Source organism: Chroicocephalus ridibundus, chromosome 3 (assembly GCF_963924245.1).
Source record: "Chroicocephalus ridibundus chromosome 3, bChrRid1.1, whole genome shotgun sequence".
In the NCBI taxonomy this organism is placed as follows: Eukaryota; Metazoa; Chordata; class Aves; order Charadriiformes; family Laridae; genus Chroicocephalus; species Chroicocephalus ridibundus.
The window spans coordinates 16001488-16015156 of NC_086286.1; the positions used below are offsets into that span (position 1 = coordinate 16001488).

The following is a 13669-nucleotide window of genomic DNA, read 5'->3' on the forward strand; positions in this document are numbered from 1 at the left end:
GTCTCATCATACAGCAAGAGGAAAGAACAAAGGAGAAGACCAGTAAGAAAGACTACTTTACAAGGACCAAATCCCCCAAAGCAGCAGCTCCACGTGTGGCTAGTCATACTGTGCCTCCTACCCCAGCCCTCAGTCCCCTCACGGTGCCCCATGGTCAGGGCCTTTCCTTCCCATGGATTTTGCAAAAGCAAGCTTTTAAGCACCAAGACTTCCACCCAGCTAAGATGTGGAAAACTCAGCTGAATAGTAGCTTATCGCACTCTTCTGTCACACTTTCTCACAGATGTCTGCCTGCTGTTTAAAAGAAGCCTCACTTTCTTTGCAAAGCAAGCTGTGAAATCTGTAGCGCACGCACACCCCCTCTAAATATCACTCCTCCTGCTTCTCACCGGCAAAGTCTCTTAGTCACTCAGGCAATAAGCCAGTCTCCAGGGCTTGCACAAGAGCTGTAATTCCCAGCACTGCGTCGCTGGCTGAGGTCACACGCTTTGATTCTAATGGAGCTGGCTGGAACATCTACATGCACATGAAGCACTACAGCTACAACATGCCATTTCTCCTCCTCGCACTTCCCCCCCCCCCGCCTCCCAAACAAACAAACAAAGTTCCATCAAGTAAAGCAAGGAGCTAAGGAACAGGGTTAGCAGCCCTGGAGACTAACATCCACGCTCCAACAGTGTTACAACTTAGTCTGCTTGTTGCCAAGAGTAAAGAACAAGAAGTCTGTATGAGCTTAACTTACTCTCCAAGATGCTAGAAGACATCAAGGCCTGTCTGTCTTTAACATCCACCTTCTCCCCTCTGATCAGCTGGGTCTGCTGCTCCACCTGAAATACCTTGCCAGGCAGCACAAGAATTCCTCCTAGACCCTCAGCTCTTACATATCACCCTCTGATTTAACTTTCAAATGTTCTGTCCAGCAAGACATGTCTAAAGGTAGACAGTAAGAATACAAATATCTGTCTGCTTACCAATATTCTGGAATTCTGATCTGCAAGGAAACCTTTGAGGAATAAAATACTTGTATGATAACATGCTCTGGCTGATTTCACCTTTCATCCTTGGGCAGAGCCTGCCAGTAAAACCACTTGTTGACACCCTTTGTGAAGGGCTGCTTCCCGAGAGGCGTGATACAGAGCCTAGAACCCATTTCACCCCAGTTTATTCAGTACCTGCTCGCTAACCGTAACCGTGATCAGAGATGAGAGATTCTGTCAAGCCACTCAGTCACTAGTAATCTGCTTTTTCACATTTCTCTTCTGTTACAGGAAAAAAACGCAGCACTGAGGAAAAAAAGATCTCTTTGTAGCGTACTGTAACTGGTCATCTGGAGCCAAACAAGACAACAGGGGTCTAATAAAGTTTATTAGGAAATGCTCTTTACAGCTCCAGCTGCAATTTTTAAAAGATGAGAACAAAAACTTATTGTGTTTCCTTAAGTTCCTTTCAAACACCAATATTAAGCATTTTTGAGGAGGACTGTAATTATTTCTAGTTGACATAATGGGTCGGGGAAACATGTTTTTTATTGCTTTAACAAAAATGTTCCTGCATCACTGAATGGTTTGGGTTGGAAGGGACCTTAAAGATCATCTACTTTCAAACCCCTGCCATGGCCAGGGACACCCCCCACCAGACCAGGTTGCTCAAAGCCCCATCCAGCCTGGCCTTGAACACTTCCAGGGATGGGGCATCCACAGCTTCTCTGGGCAACCTGTGCCAGTGTCTCACCACCCTCACAGTAAAGAATTTCTTCCTACTATCTAATCTAAATCTCCCCTCTTGCAGTTTGAAGCCATTACTCCTCATCCTATCACTGTATGCCGTTGTAAAAAGGCCCTCTCCAGCTTTCTTGTAGACCCCCTTCAGGTACTGGAAAGCTGTTACAAGGTCTCCCCAGAGCCTTCCCTTCTCTAGGCTGAGCAACTCCAACTCTCTCAGCCTGTCTTCACAGCAGAGGTGCTCCAGCCCTCTGATCATCTTCGTGGCCCTCCTCTGGACCTGCTCCAACAGATCCACGTCCCTCTTGTACTGAAGACTCCAAAGCTGGACACAGTACTTCAGACGGGGTTTCATGAGAGCAGAGCAGAGGGGCAGAATCACTTTCCTTAACCTGCTGGCCATGCATCTTTTGATGCAGCCCGGGATGCAGTTGGCTTTCTGGGCTGTGAGCGCACATTGACAGCTCAATGTGGAGCTTCTCCATCCACCAACACCCCCAAGTCCTTCTCCTCAGGGCTGCTCTCAATCCATTCTCTGCCGAGCCTGTATTTGTGCTTAGGATTGCCCCAAGTGCAGGACCCTGCACTTGGCCTTGTTGAACTTCACAAGGTTTGCATGGGCCCACCACTCAAGCTTGTCCAAATCCCTCTGGATGGCACCCCTTCCCTCCAGCGTGTTGACCGTGCCACACAGCTTGGTGTCGTCAGTAAACTTGCTGAGAGTGCACTGAATCCCACTGTCCATGTTGCCAACAAAGATGTTGAACAGCACCAGTCCCAGTCCCAACCCCTGAGGAATGCCACTCACCACTGTTTTCCACTTGGATATTGAGCCGTTAACTGCAACTCTAACTGCAACCATCCAGACAGTTCCTTATCCACCAAGTGGTCCATCCATCAAATCCGTGTCTCTCCAATTTAGAGACCAGGATGTCATGTGGGACCTGGCTTTGCAGAAGTTCAGGCAGATGATGTCAGTTCCTCTCCCCTTATCCATCAATGATGTAACCCCATCATAGAAGGCCACCAAATTTGTCAGGCATGACTTGCCCTCGGTGAAGCCATGTTAGGTGTTGCCAATCGCTTCCTCATTTTCCATGTGCCTTAGTAGATTTTCCAAGAGGATCTGCTCCATGGCCTTGCTGGGCATAGAGGTGAGACTGACCAGAATGTAGTTCCCCTGGTCTTCCTTTTCTCCTTTTTTTAAAATGGGGGTTACATTTCCCCTTTTCCAGTCAGTGGGAACTTCACCAGACTGCCACGACTTTTCAAATATAATGGAAAGCAGCTTAGCAACTTCATCGCCCGTTCCCTGGTGGATCAAGTACCCTCATCAGCCTCTGGTGTACGGGTTTGTGCTTGCACATGGGCTGTGCACAAGAGCACATATTTTCTGGGGAAGGGAACCCACTGGAACAGATGTTCTGAACAAAAGAAACTACATGGTTTATCTGGCATCCATAACAAGAACCTCTTTCTCCAGAAGTACACCAAAATTTGGATGCTATAAAGTTAAGACACACTTCCGTAAGGAAATACAACAACATATGTGTATGACATTTGCACCAACCAACCACCACTTGTGCCTCCTACAAGCATAGATCAATCCCAAATTGCAGACCCTATACTGCTACCAGCAAAGAGACTTTTCTTTGCTCCAGAGGCAGACACACCGTTTATCTCATTAGGGACACAACCATGTCATTACTCTCCATTGAACTGGACAAAATTCCCAGCAGGCAAGGAAGCTGACAAGAGGTACGTTAAGTACCTAAAGAAAAGTCCTAAGCAAGGGCTTCCTAAAGACCCTGCTGACAGCTAACACAGTTCAGCTTGCAACTCGGAAAAGCAAATGCTGCTTTTTAGTGATCTACTAGGTTTCTTCCTCCCTCCTTTTCCAACAAGTGAAACTAGACTGCTAAGTTTCATTTTTTGTTTACAGTTATTTTCATTTCCACATCTCATCTTCTGACTTCTGTGCTTGGGGTTCCCGCTTGAGAAGGGGACGTTGGCATCCTCGCTCCTTTTCTGTTCTCCTCCCACAAATAGATAAATCTGCTTTTACTGAAATTAAATAAAATAAAGCACTGAGAGTATTTTAAATGCCTAGCTTCTGTGTGCGTTATTTCTTTTGATGTCATGTCAAGTTAGGCATATTGTAGGGATTAGAGCATATGAATTTCCCTACAAATAGAGTAAAAAACCACCCTAGATTTAATTTTGGTTATGAAATACAGAAGCATCTGTATGTCATGAAAATCGTTCTCCTCAGCTTCAGAAGACTGATGGATTTTAATTCCAAGTACGCAGTGGCTCTCAACAATGATTTCCATTTCTGTGCTACTGCTAACCCTCTGGATAAATGTGCCAGGAGTTTTAGGAATTGCTTTTCTGAGTTACTGGTGCAATAACTTTAGTTTGAAATTCTCAGGTCTCTCATAGTTTACCACAGAAACTTTATTAACTCCCAGAGCTGTTGCCAAGCAGGTATTTTATATCACTGCAATGCAAGACTGGAAAAGGCAGACTCACTCAAGTATAGATTCATTACAAAATATATTCATATTTTGTGGTACAAATTCCTACAATAGGTTGTCTGAGATTCAAAGATTCATGTGAAAAGAAATCTCAAGTATCAGCCTCTTTCTTCAGACACACAAAAATAAGTGAGCTAAATATGACACTAACTAGTGGATTTATCAGGGACACTAAAAATTCCTATTGGGTCAGTAGAGACCCACAGGCAAAGTTGGATGGGAGGCGATTCTGCCATCATTCCGTGGCAGAATAGGGAGTCTTATCTCCAGACCTTTCCATACAACACGCTGTATTTGAAAAACCCATGCTCGTTTGCAGATCCTGTACTACAGGCTGCCTGGCAGCAGCAAGATCTACTTCAGCATAACTGATACGCATTAGATGTTAATTCGTAGTAACTTTATTAAATTTCTATTAGCGGCCTATATGTTACAAATCTAATTTTAGAAAGCATTTAGCAAGGTAACAGAAAAGCTACTTCAGTCATCTTTTGAGACAGATAGGGAAATACCTCGTGTGAAACCTCTTCATACTGAAATCATGCTTAACCAACACGATAGCTTTCTGGCCGAGATGATCAGCTTGGTGCATGAGGGGAGCAGTGGCTGTTGCTTATCTTGACTTTCATAAGGTTTTCAATGCTGTCTCCCATGCCACTCTCACTTACAAACTGATGGAAGTACAGACTATGTAAGTGGACAGTGAGGTGGACTGAAAACTGGCTGAACTGCCAGGCTTAGAGGGTTATCATCAGTGGTACAAAGTTGAGCTGGAGGCCGGTCACTAGTGGTATACCTCTGGGCCAATAGTGGGGCCAATAATGTTACTTAGATGTAATGTTACTTAAATGTCATTAATTACTTAGATAATTGGACAGGCTGCACCATCAGCAAGTTTCCAGCCCAACTGGGAGGAGTGTTTGATACACAGGATGGTTGGGCTGCCACTGAGAGGAGCCTTGAAAGGCTGGAAATTTGCACCAGCAGGAACCTCATGAAGTTCAACAAAGGGACATACAAAGTGTTGCCTGTGGGGAGAAACAACCCCATGCACCAGCACAGGTCAGAAAGCAGCTTTGCAGAGGACTGCTTGTGGGCCCTGGTAGACAAAATATTGAACCTAAGCTAGCAATGTTTTCTCAATGACAAGGAAAGCCAATAGCTTCCTGGGCTATGCTGGGAACAGCAGATCAAAGTGATGATTCTTCCCCTCTATTCGGCGCTGGGGAGAGACACGCGTGGAGTGCTGGGTCCAGTCCTGGACTTTGCAGCACAAGAAAGACATGGACTTACTGAAGTGAGTCCAGCAAACAGGCACAGAGATAATTAAGGGACTAGAGCATCTGACATACAAGAAGTGGCCAAGAAAATTGGGTTTTGTGTAGTCTGGACAAGTCTTTCTTCGGTAAAGAAGACAGAAGCAGACAGTGGTATCCAACAAAAGGACAACAGGCACGCACAAGGCACCTTTACTTGGATTGAAAAAAAAAGAAATTCCATTTAAACACAAGAGAAAACTTGCTTACTCTAAGGGGGATTGAACACTGGAACAAGTTGCCCAGAAATCTTATGGAGTCTCAATCATTTTGGAGATATTCAAAACCTGACTGGATATGGCTCTGGGTAACCTGCTGTAGCTCACCCTGCATTGAGCAGACAAGTTGGACTAGTCAATCTCAGAGGTTCTTTGCAACCTCAACCATTCTGCAATTCTGTGAAACTTTGGTCCTAGAAGCAAATTACAGCAGATAACAGATTGCTTCTGTTATCTTCTGCATAACCTCCAAGCACTCTACCGAGTGATGAATCAAGGTGGTAAGCTGACAACTGCAAGGACAATGGCATCAGTTACTGTGCACATAGCTATCATCTCTGCACAGCCTTCAACATCAAAACCTATTTTTACCACAATGTTGGCTGTAACAACCATGATGATCTCTCTAGATACTGCCTCAAGCAATAAAAAAGACCACACTTTAACATCTTAATTTAATCCTTTACGCTGTAAAGCAACACACTACATTGCGTTGTTTAGGCACTGCTCAGTGTCTTGATACAGCAGGCCAGATCCACCCAACAGGACCTTCATTGAAGTTACAGTAAGAAACAAATTGGCTCAGATATCTAGAATCTGCAATATACACAGATTTAGACAGAAACTAATAACACCACGGTCTTCAGTGACAGTGTAGCTCAAAATCCTAGATCTAAATATTTTCAGACTTTAGAAAAGTTCAGATCTGGATATATTATCTAGACAGAATTTGTCACTTAAAGAAAGCCCAGGCAACACCCAGAGTTTCTCCTATGAGGCTGTATTGCTCTTCTCCAAAACAAAAAATGCTGCTGACAGAACCTGAACACAGTACAAGGGAAGAATTTTCAAATGATCTTCTTTCTATATACTCATTCATACTCCTTAATGTGAAGGTATGTCTACAAACCACCTTGAGCCTCACAAGGGTTAGGTGTTAGATCCTGAACAAGCCAAAGTACTTCTCTGTAACCTAAGCTTTCTTAAATGTCCCATCCATGACTCAGTTTGCCAGGTACCAGGTTTTGCTCCCCCACTTTTCTTTCACACGTAGTTACCCAGTTTCAGAAGCCATAATCCAGTCTTCATGGAAACTTAATTTTTGATATATATTTATAGTTTAGACACTCCTCGGTTGTGCATGTAGCTTCAGGAGGAACACATTACTGATTAATTCTAATCAATACACTAATGCTTTAGATGCTTTAGATGCCATTTTGCGTGCTCCTCTGGGTAATGCTGGCACTGATTAATTGCAAGTACAAGTCAGGATGCTCTCTTAGAGGCAGTGAATAAAAATAATAATAAAAAAAAGTGCTAGAATTCTCACGTAAAATCTCAAGCCAGAACGCTTGCATCCTGCATTTATCTGTCTTCATGGATAAATAATTTTGAATCCAATTAACATACACATACTCACTGGTGCTCTTTCATCCTGCTAAAGAGGGGTTTCAAAATGTTTGATTCCTGAAAGCTTTGGGACTTCATCTTGACATTCCATGTATAGCAACCATCTTTGTGACCATTCCCCAGACATCCGTCTACATTTGGAGGGTAGAATTAATTTCTGTGCCATCAGCCACGCTGACACCTGTGTTGCCACCTATGTCTTCAGTACAGTGCACTGTCTGTTTGCATCAGCCCCTAGGCATAATTTGTTTCACCCAGAAAACCATCCCAGCCTGGCTCTGATCAAGCCACTGCTTTCTCACATTTAGAGGCCAATTTGAAAGTCTTCAACATATGAGAAGAATATAGAAACGATTAGCAAAAACCAAAGAACCGACCCTTAAATCCTGTTGCCTTGTATAAATAAATGGGTAAATGAGGGCTAAGCACACGTGAACTGTGGTGTGGGAAAATGAAGAGCTGCATGGTCCCTCCTGGGTCACAATTCAGCATGTGAGCTCCCAGCAGCTATTAATAGGAGGCTTAAGGGAAGACAAGAACTTCAAACTATCCCCTCTACTTAAGAAAAAAGCTCTCTAAATTCAATCTGTGTTTTGCTCTCTCATCTCCACTTGCCACAGAAAAAAATTGTGGAATTTAACAGACTCCTCATACCTAAGATGAATTACAGTGTGATTTTATTTCTGGAGGTCCAGGCTCTCTCTCATCTAAAATACTCCTATTGTTACCAACACTCATGGTATACCTGGGAGGAAAATGCAATGTATCTCAGCAAGGACTTAGTTTTATCTCTTTGGTAAAAGGTTCAGCGAACTTTTGGGAATTACAAAATTAAATGGCAATAATAGCAGCTGCATCAGAGTATTTCACATTAAAATCCACCTGCGGCACAATAAAGGTAGTGAAAAAAATTAGAAGCTGATTTTTGAGAATGAAACCTTGATAAGGGCAGAATTAAATTTATCAGTAGGTGTCCAAAAGAGAATTTTTCTCCTTTACTAGATGAATTGGTGAAAGAACGTAACTTTCTCCATCCTGCATGCCATTGCATAATTATACAGGAGTTTATAACAGGTTTTAATCTTGCCTCCATGCTGCTCCAGACCCTCTTTTGCTTCAGCAATTAATGTGCACTGCACAAAGGAAGAACCAGACTAGACCTTTTCAGACTGCAGCAAACAGAAAATTAAAAAATGTTTTCAAGAAGATGCCAATACAATTCTAGGAGACAGAAGGAGAGAAAAAATAAAATGACCCATAGGAGGCTGTGTAAACTCTTTTCTCATTAGTTCAAACAATACAATACACTGTCCTGTAATTACTTTTAATTATCAACTTTAAATTAATTTCAGTTTACAGGTCTTAAAGTTACTCAGAAGACATCAGGGCTTGAATTTGACACATGACGATGTAGTCTTGAAAAGGATCTACTTTCTAAAATGGCAACAAATAAAGTTACTGTATATTAATGTGAGAAATTATTTAGCATTAAAGGAGTAGATTCTTGATGTGCAAAGAAGAAAGCTTGCAAAGCAAACTCTTCTGCTCACGAATCGTTCTACTTAGTAAGAGAAAGAAAAATGGTATATATTTTCCTCTAGTGATTTAATGCTAGTTGTTTTTCTACCCTTTTCTATGGCCTGTTTCATAAGCTAGATGTAACTGTTAGTGACAGGTTAAATACAGTTAAGACCTTTATTAGTGTCACTGCATCAGACCTTAACATCCTTGTGACTGGTTCCAAGACTGCTTCCTTGCCTTTCCTTCAAAATGCCTATAGAAGACAGCTTCGCAAAAGTTTTGCCATAAAAAAAGATTAAATAATTGTAATGATTTTCTTTCCTTTTACTCTTTTAATGCTTTTAAAATAAAACTAATAACACCATCCCCACCCCCACAAAGAAAATGCTCTGTAATTCTGCTAGGTTTGACCGATGAGTCAAACACAGCGTATAAAGACCTTGCCTGGAACACGAGACCACCAAGATTTTGCAATGATATCAACTCATGTGTGCTGGGAAGGAAGCTAACTCTATCCATCTTTTAGGATTGCAATGCTGGGCCCTTTTGTAAAGCTACTCCACTGAGAATTGTACAACTAGGGAGACATCGCAATATGTCAGAAATTGCTTTTGGGCTTCAGCGAGACAGAAGTAGCCCATAAAGGATATTTTTATGTTATTCTTATTCTTGGATAACAATGAAAGTTTGCAATTAAGCCACTAGAGTTTCATTGGTAATAGAATCTTCTCCTATGTTTAGAGCATGCTACAAGACCACAACAAAACTACTTTACACGGGAAAATTTATTAAAATGGCAGAAGATAAAACCTACTGAAAAATATATCTTCCTGTTAACTTACATAGAGTTAAAAATATTATTTTTTTTATCTCTTTCCTGAGCGTTTCTTAGAAAAACCACTGTTAGAAAGATTTTGCCTTACTAACCTGGTGAAAATAAACTCCCTGCTCTGAAAATTTGAAGACTTACATTTGAATGCTGTAAAGTATTGAATCAGGTAAGTAACTAAAGAACTGCAGCCTCACAATTACATCTAATTCTTCTGATTACAAATGAGAATCTTTTAATGGAATTTAATACAGATAGAGGCCCTGGATGAAAGAGCACAGGAGCTGCAGAGGGATTCAAAGACAGACAATGAAATTATGCCGTATGGTGATGGGCAAACGTCTTTCCAACAGAGTAATCTGGCACCTTTGCACTGGAATGTAACCCACTAAATGGCAGGGTTATTATTAGTTCAGTTTTCCTTTCTAAAAATGTCTGTGGAAAGAGTAATCCAGATACTTATAGGACGATTACTGTTACTGACCATTCTGAAATGTAAATTTAATGCTACAGGCATGCTAAGAAACTCATCTACTCAGAAGCACTGTTGGCCAAGTGGGACTGAGACATAAGAAAGCACTGTTTTTTTACATGACACAACAAATTATTTTAATTAGCCACTTCATCACATCCAATAAATAGTTCTGAGTTCTTCATGGGAGCTCCCCACTGACATAACATGAGTAATCACTCCAATAGGGGACAACTGGAATTGAAAATACAGTAGAGCTAAACAACTTGCCCAGATGAATATGTTCATCTGGCACTGAACTTTTCTTTCTATTCCCCAGCTAAACCATGCAAGGCGGAACTTTCTTCCATCTCTTGAGAAGTACACGGTTGGAGGCACTGCTGGGATGCTACAAATAGAAATCGTAGCTGAGACGTAGCATCAAAACTGATGTGAAAAGAACAACAACTCAGCATACTTCTCTGATGCACGAGGGTTCTTTATTGTCACCTCCTCTTGTAGTCCTCTCCTTATTTGCATTTGAGCTTGATTACACTTCCTTTAATGAAGCTAACACTGCCAAAAAAATGAGATTTCACAAATTGCAATAACTGCTGGCAGCATGTAAGCCATGGCAATCCCAGGAACACTTAGCATTCATACAAACCATTACATCTTTAGACGCTTATATAGACCTCACAGCCCCTTAGCAAAGAAATCAAACACCTCAGTTTTCAGGTGGGTGAAAAGAAGGCACAGGAAGGTTATATGATGCATTTAGTCAGTAACTAGATGTCAGAAATCAGATCAGAGATAAAAATTTCTGATTCTTATTCCTATGTCCTAATCCACTGCATCATGCTGTTTCTGATGAGGGTAATTAAATTTCATGCTTTGGGGAGTAACTTAATTGTCTTTGAGGATCAGAAGGAAATTCCATCCTTTCAACCTAATGTACAGCACTACTTAGGTGTGCCAAAGAGTAGTTTTCATTTTTTATTTAAATATCGAAAGTAAAAAATAATCTAATCTTAATTACAGTCAAGTACAATTAAAGCTTCAGAAAGACAGGATGTCTTTTCAAAGAGAAGAGTAGTGGCAACATATTCTGAAATAACTGAGTTCTCAGTAGCTGTGTCTGGGAGACCAATTAAACTGGGATTTTTATCTCAGCACTCAGCAATGGCTTTTCACGACACAGCTAAAGGGAAGTGTGAATATTGTGCCTGCTCACCTTCTAAACAGTGGAATAAAACCCATGAAAGATTGTAGGTTCAAAGGCTGAAAGAATGGATGAGAGGGAAGGTTTTACTTAACAGAACAGCTGTGCTTAACTATGTATCCTTTAGGGATATGTTGCAATTATCTGTCAGCTTTAATAACCTAGACTTCAAAATAAGGTATCAATATATCCAAAGAAAGATTAAGGACTGGATGAAGGACTGTTTGGATCATAAGGTTCAGAAGGATTTACAGAACACCTACTCCAGGCATTCCTGCCTACTACAAGGCAGTCCCTAACCTCCTGTAAGAGGCTCCAAAACCTCATAACATCAGGTCAAACCCCATAAAAAGCTGTCTGTTTAGAAAAAAATATACTGACCGGATTTCAGAGATTCCTAGAAACCAAAAAAGCTGGCAGATAATCCTTAGCAAATGCCACGTTTCCCATAACTTCAGCTATTCACAGTGTTTGGCTGCATACGAATCCATCGGGCACAGGGTGTGCCGTATGCAGTGCAAAATAGATAAGTAAATAAAACATGGTACAAAATAAATCGAAGTGAAATGTCTCCCATAAAACAGTATAGTACAGAAGATGTCCTATACACAAGCAACGTGAGGGGTAGCATGAAAGGAAATTGCAAGGTGAAGACAAAAAATGCATTTCCTGATTAACAACTTCCTCCTCCAATTTAATTTGCTTCCTTCAAACAGACTTTTGAAAGAAACCACTCATTAGGAAGGATCTGAATAGGGAAAGATGAGGCTTGGAATGCAGAACGGTTGCCCTTTATTGCTCATGTAGTGGGTATCATAAGAGCTACCCTGTTGGGGAAGGGAGCCTTTGAATTGTATGACTCAACTTTGAATGGAGAAAGATGTTAAAATAAAATATATAAAAAAAAAAAATAGTGATTAAAACAATCGCTTGGTTAGTGTACTCAAAGAAATGGAACTTGGGAGGCCAGTATCTACTAATCAGAGCAAACAGCACATCAGAAGTCAGACAGACCATACCACTTAACAACTGAAATGGTAACTTTGAAGAGAGGGAAACACCATGAAAGTGAGGTTTGCACAGCTGTCATATAGCAGCAGTCACAGCAATGCTATCATAGTTGATAACAATGTCCTCGCTATCTTACCACATTTGGAATATATATGACAATAATATCTGCTGCGTAGGTCCACATAGAAGAAATGCTGCTGGCAGTCAAGTCTAACTTGCCACACATGTTGAACCTGTTTCTGTCCCGCTGTTCTAATCTCCTTCATTTAGTATTGGATATTTCTGAGCAAGAGAATCATAGCAGTCCATGCTGAACATCCAGAAGGGAAGCCAAGAGTAACCGACCACGTCCGCCACTGCCTGGAAGTATGAACGAAAGCCACTGTCTGGGATCTCAACTCCCCAGAACTTGGAGCGCTGAGATATTTTATCTAGCTCGGCATACATTTGCCTGTTAGTCTCAACATTTGGCATACACGCTTCCTTTGAGCATAAATAAGAAAAGCCTTGACAAGGAACATGCATAGAAAACAGACTCCACAAGATGTTTTAGTATAATTTACTGGCTCCTCACAGACAAATAAAAAGGTACCTAAACCAAGAAGCTAATTTCCTTGGGTTAATATTGCCAATGAAATTGAAGATGTTTTTGAACAGTGATTTTAAAACAGCACAAAAACCTGATGACTGTCTGTACAGTGTTTTACTGATAAAGAAAAAAGCTAGGCTTTTTCGTGAATTCCCAAAACACAGCAGTCCCGCCAATGCTGTTTGTCTCAGAAGCACATTAAATTGTTTTTCAAATCCAAATAGTCTTTTTTTTAAAAAAAAAAAAAAACAAAAAACAAACCACAATATCAGTAATTGCAATTCAATAACGTTTGCTGGGATAGCTCTTGCCTTTAGACACCATTCTGGGAAGGAAACCATGCACTGTAGCATCCTGAAAAGCTCGGAAACATGAGCTTGGCCTCAAAGAGCAAGTTGCGCGTGCAAGTTCACCCATATTAGGCAAAGACTGGAAAGAAAACCATTCCACGACTCCCTCACAAGGCAGCAATGGGGCAAAAGGTCCCTGCTATGATATTCCAGTGTGACTTTAGAAACATTGTGACATTTCTGTGAAGTTAGGTATAAAAAGGTGGTGCCTGAGGATATTGTAAGGCTCGATTAAGTTAATAATACCCAGCTCAGTGAAAAAGGCCAAATTAATCCAGGCACCATTCCCAGGGTCTGACAAACCCTGTTTTGAATATATAAATCAAACTCTGAACAAGGATGAGTTTTGCTATATGAACCTGCAACAACCTTTGAGCACTTCACACGGCAAAGGCTGCAGCCAGGCAAAGTATCCGCGCAGGGGTACGTATCATCAGCTCACCTACAGGCAGAATAAACTGGGTAGCAACACCAAGACTGCATTTCCTGACATT

At 41.4% G+C, this 13669-nt stretch overlaps 1 protein-coding gene across 1 annotated transcript in view; it reads right to left on the reverse strand.

Moving 5' to 3' along the window:
• ALK (ALK receptor tyrosine kinase) overlaps positions 1 to 13669 on the reverse strand; it is a 328277-nt gene that overhangs the window by 111497 nt on the left and 203111 nt on the right. The gene's annotated exons all lie outside the window — the stretch shown is intronic.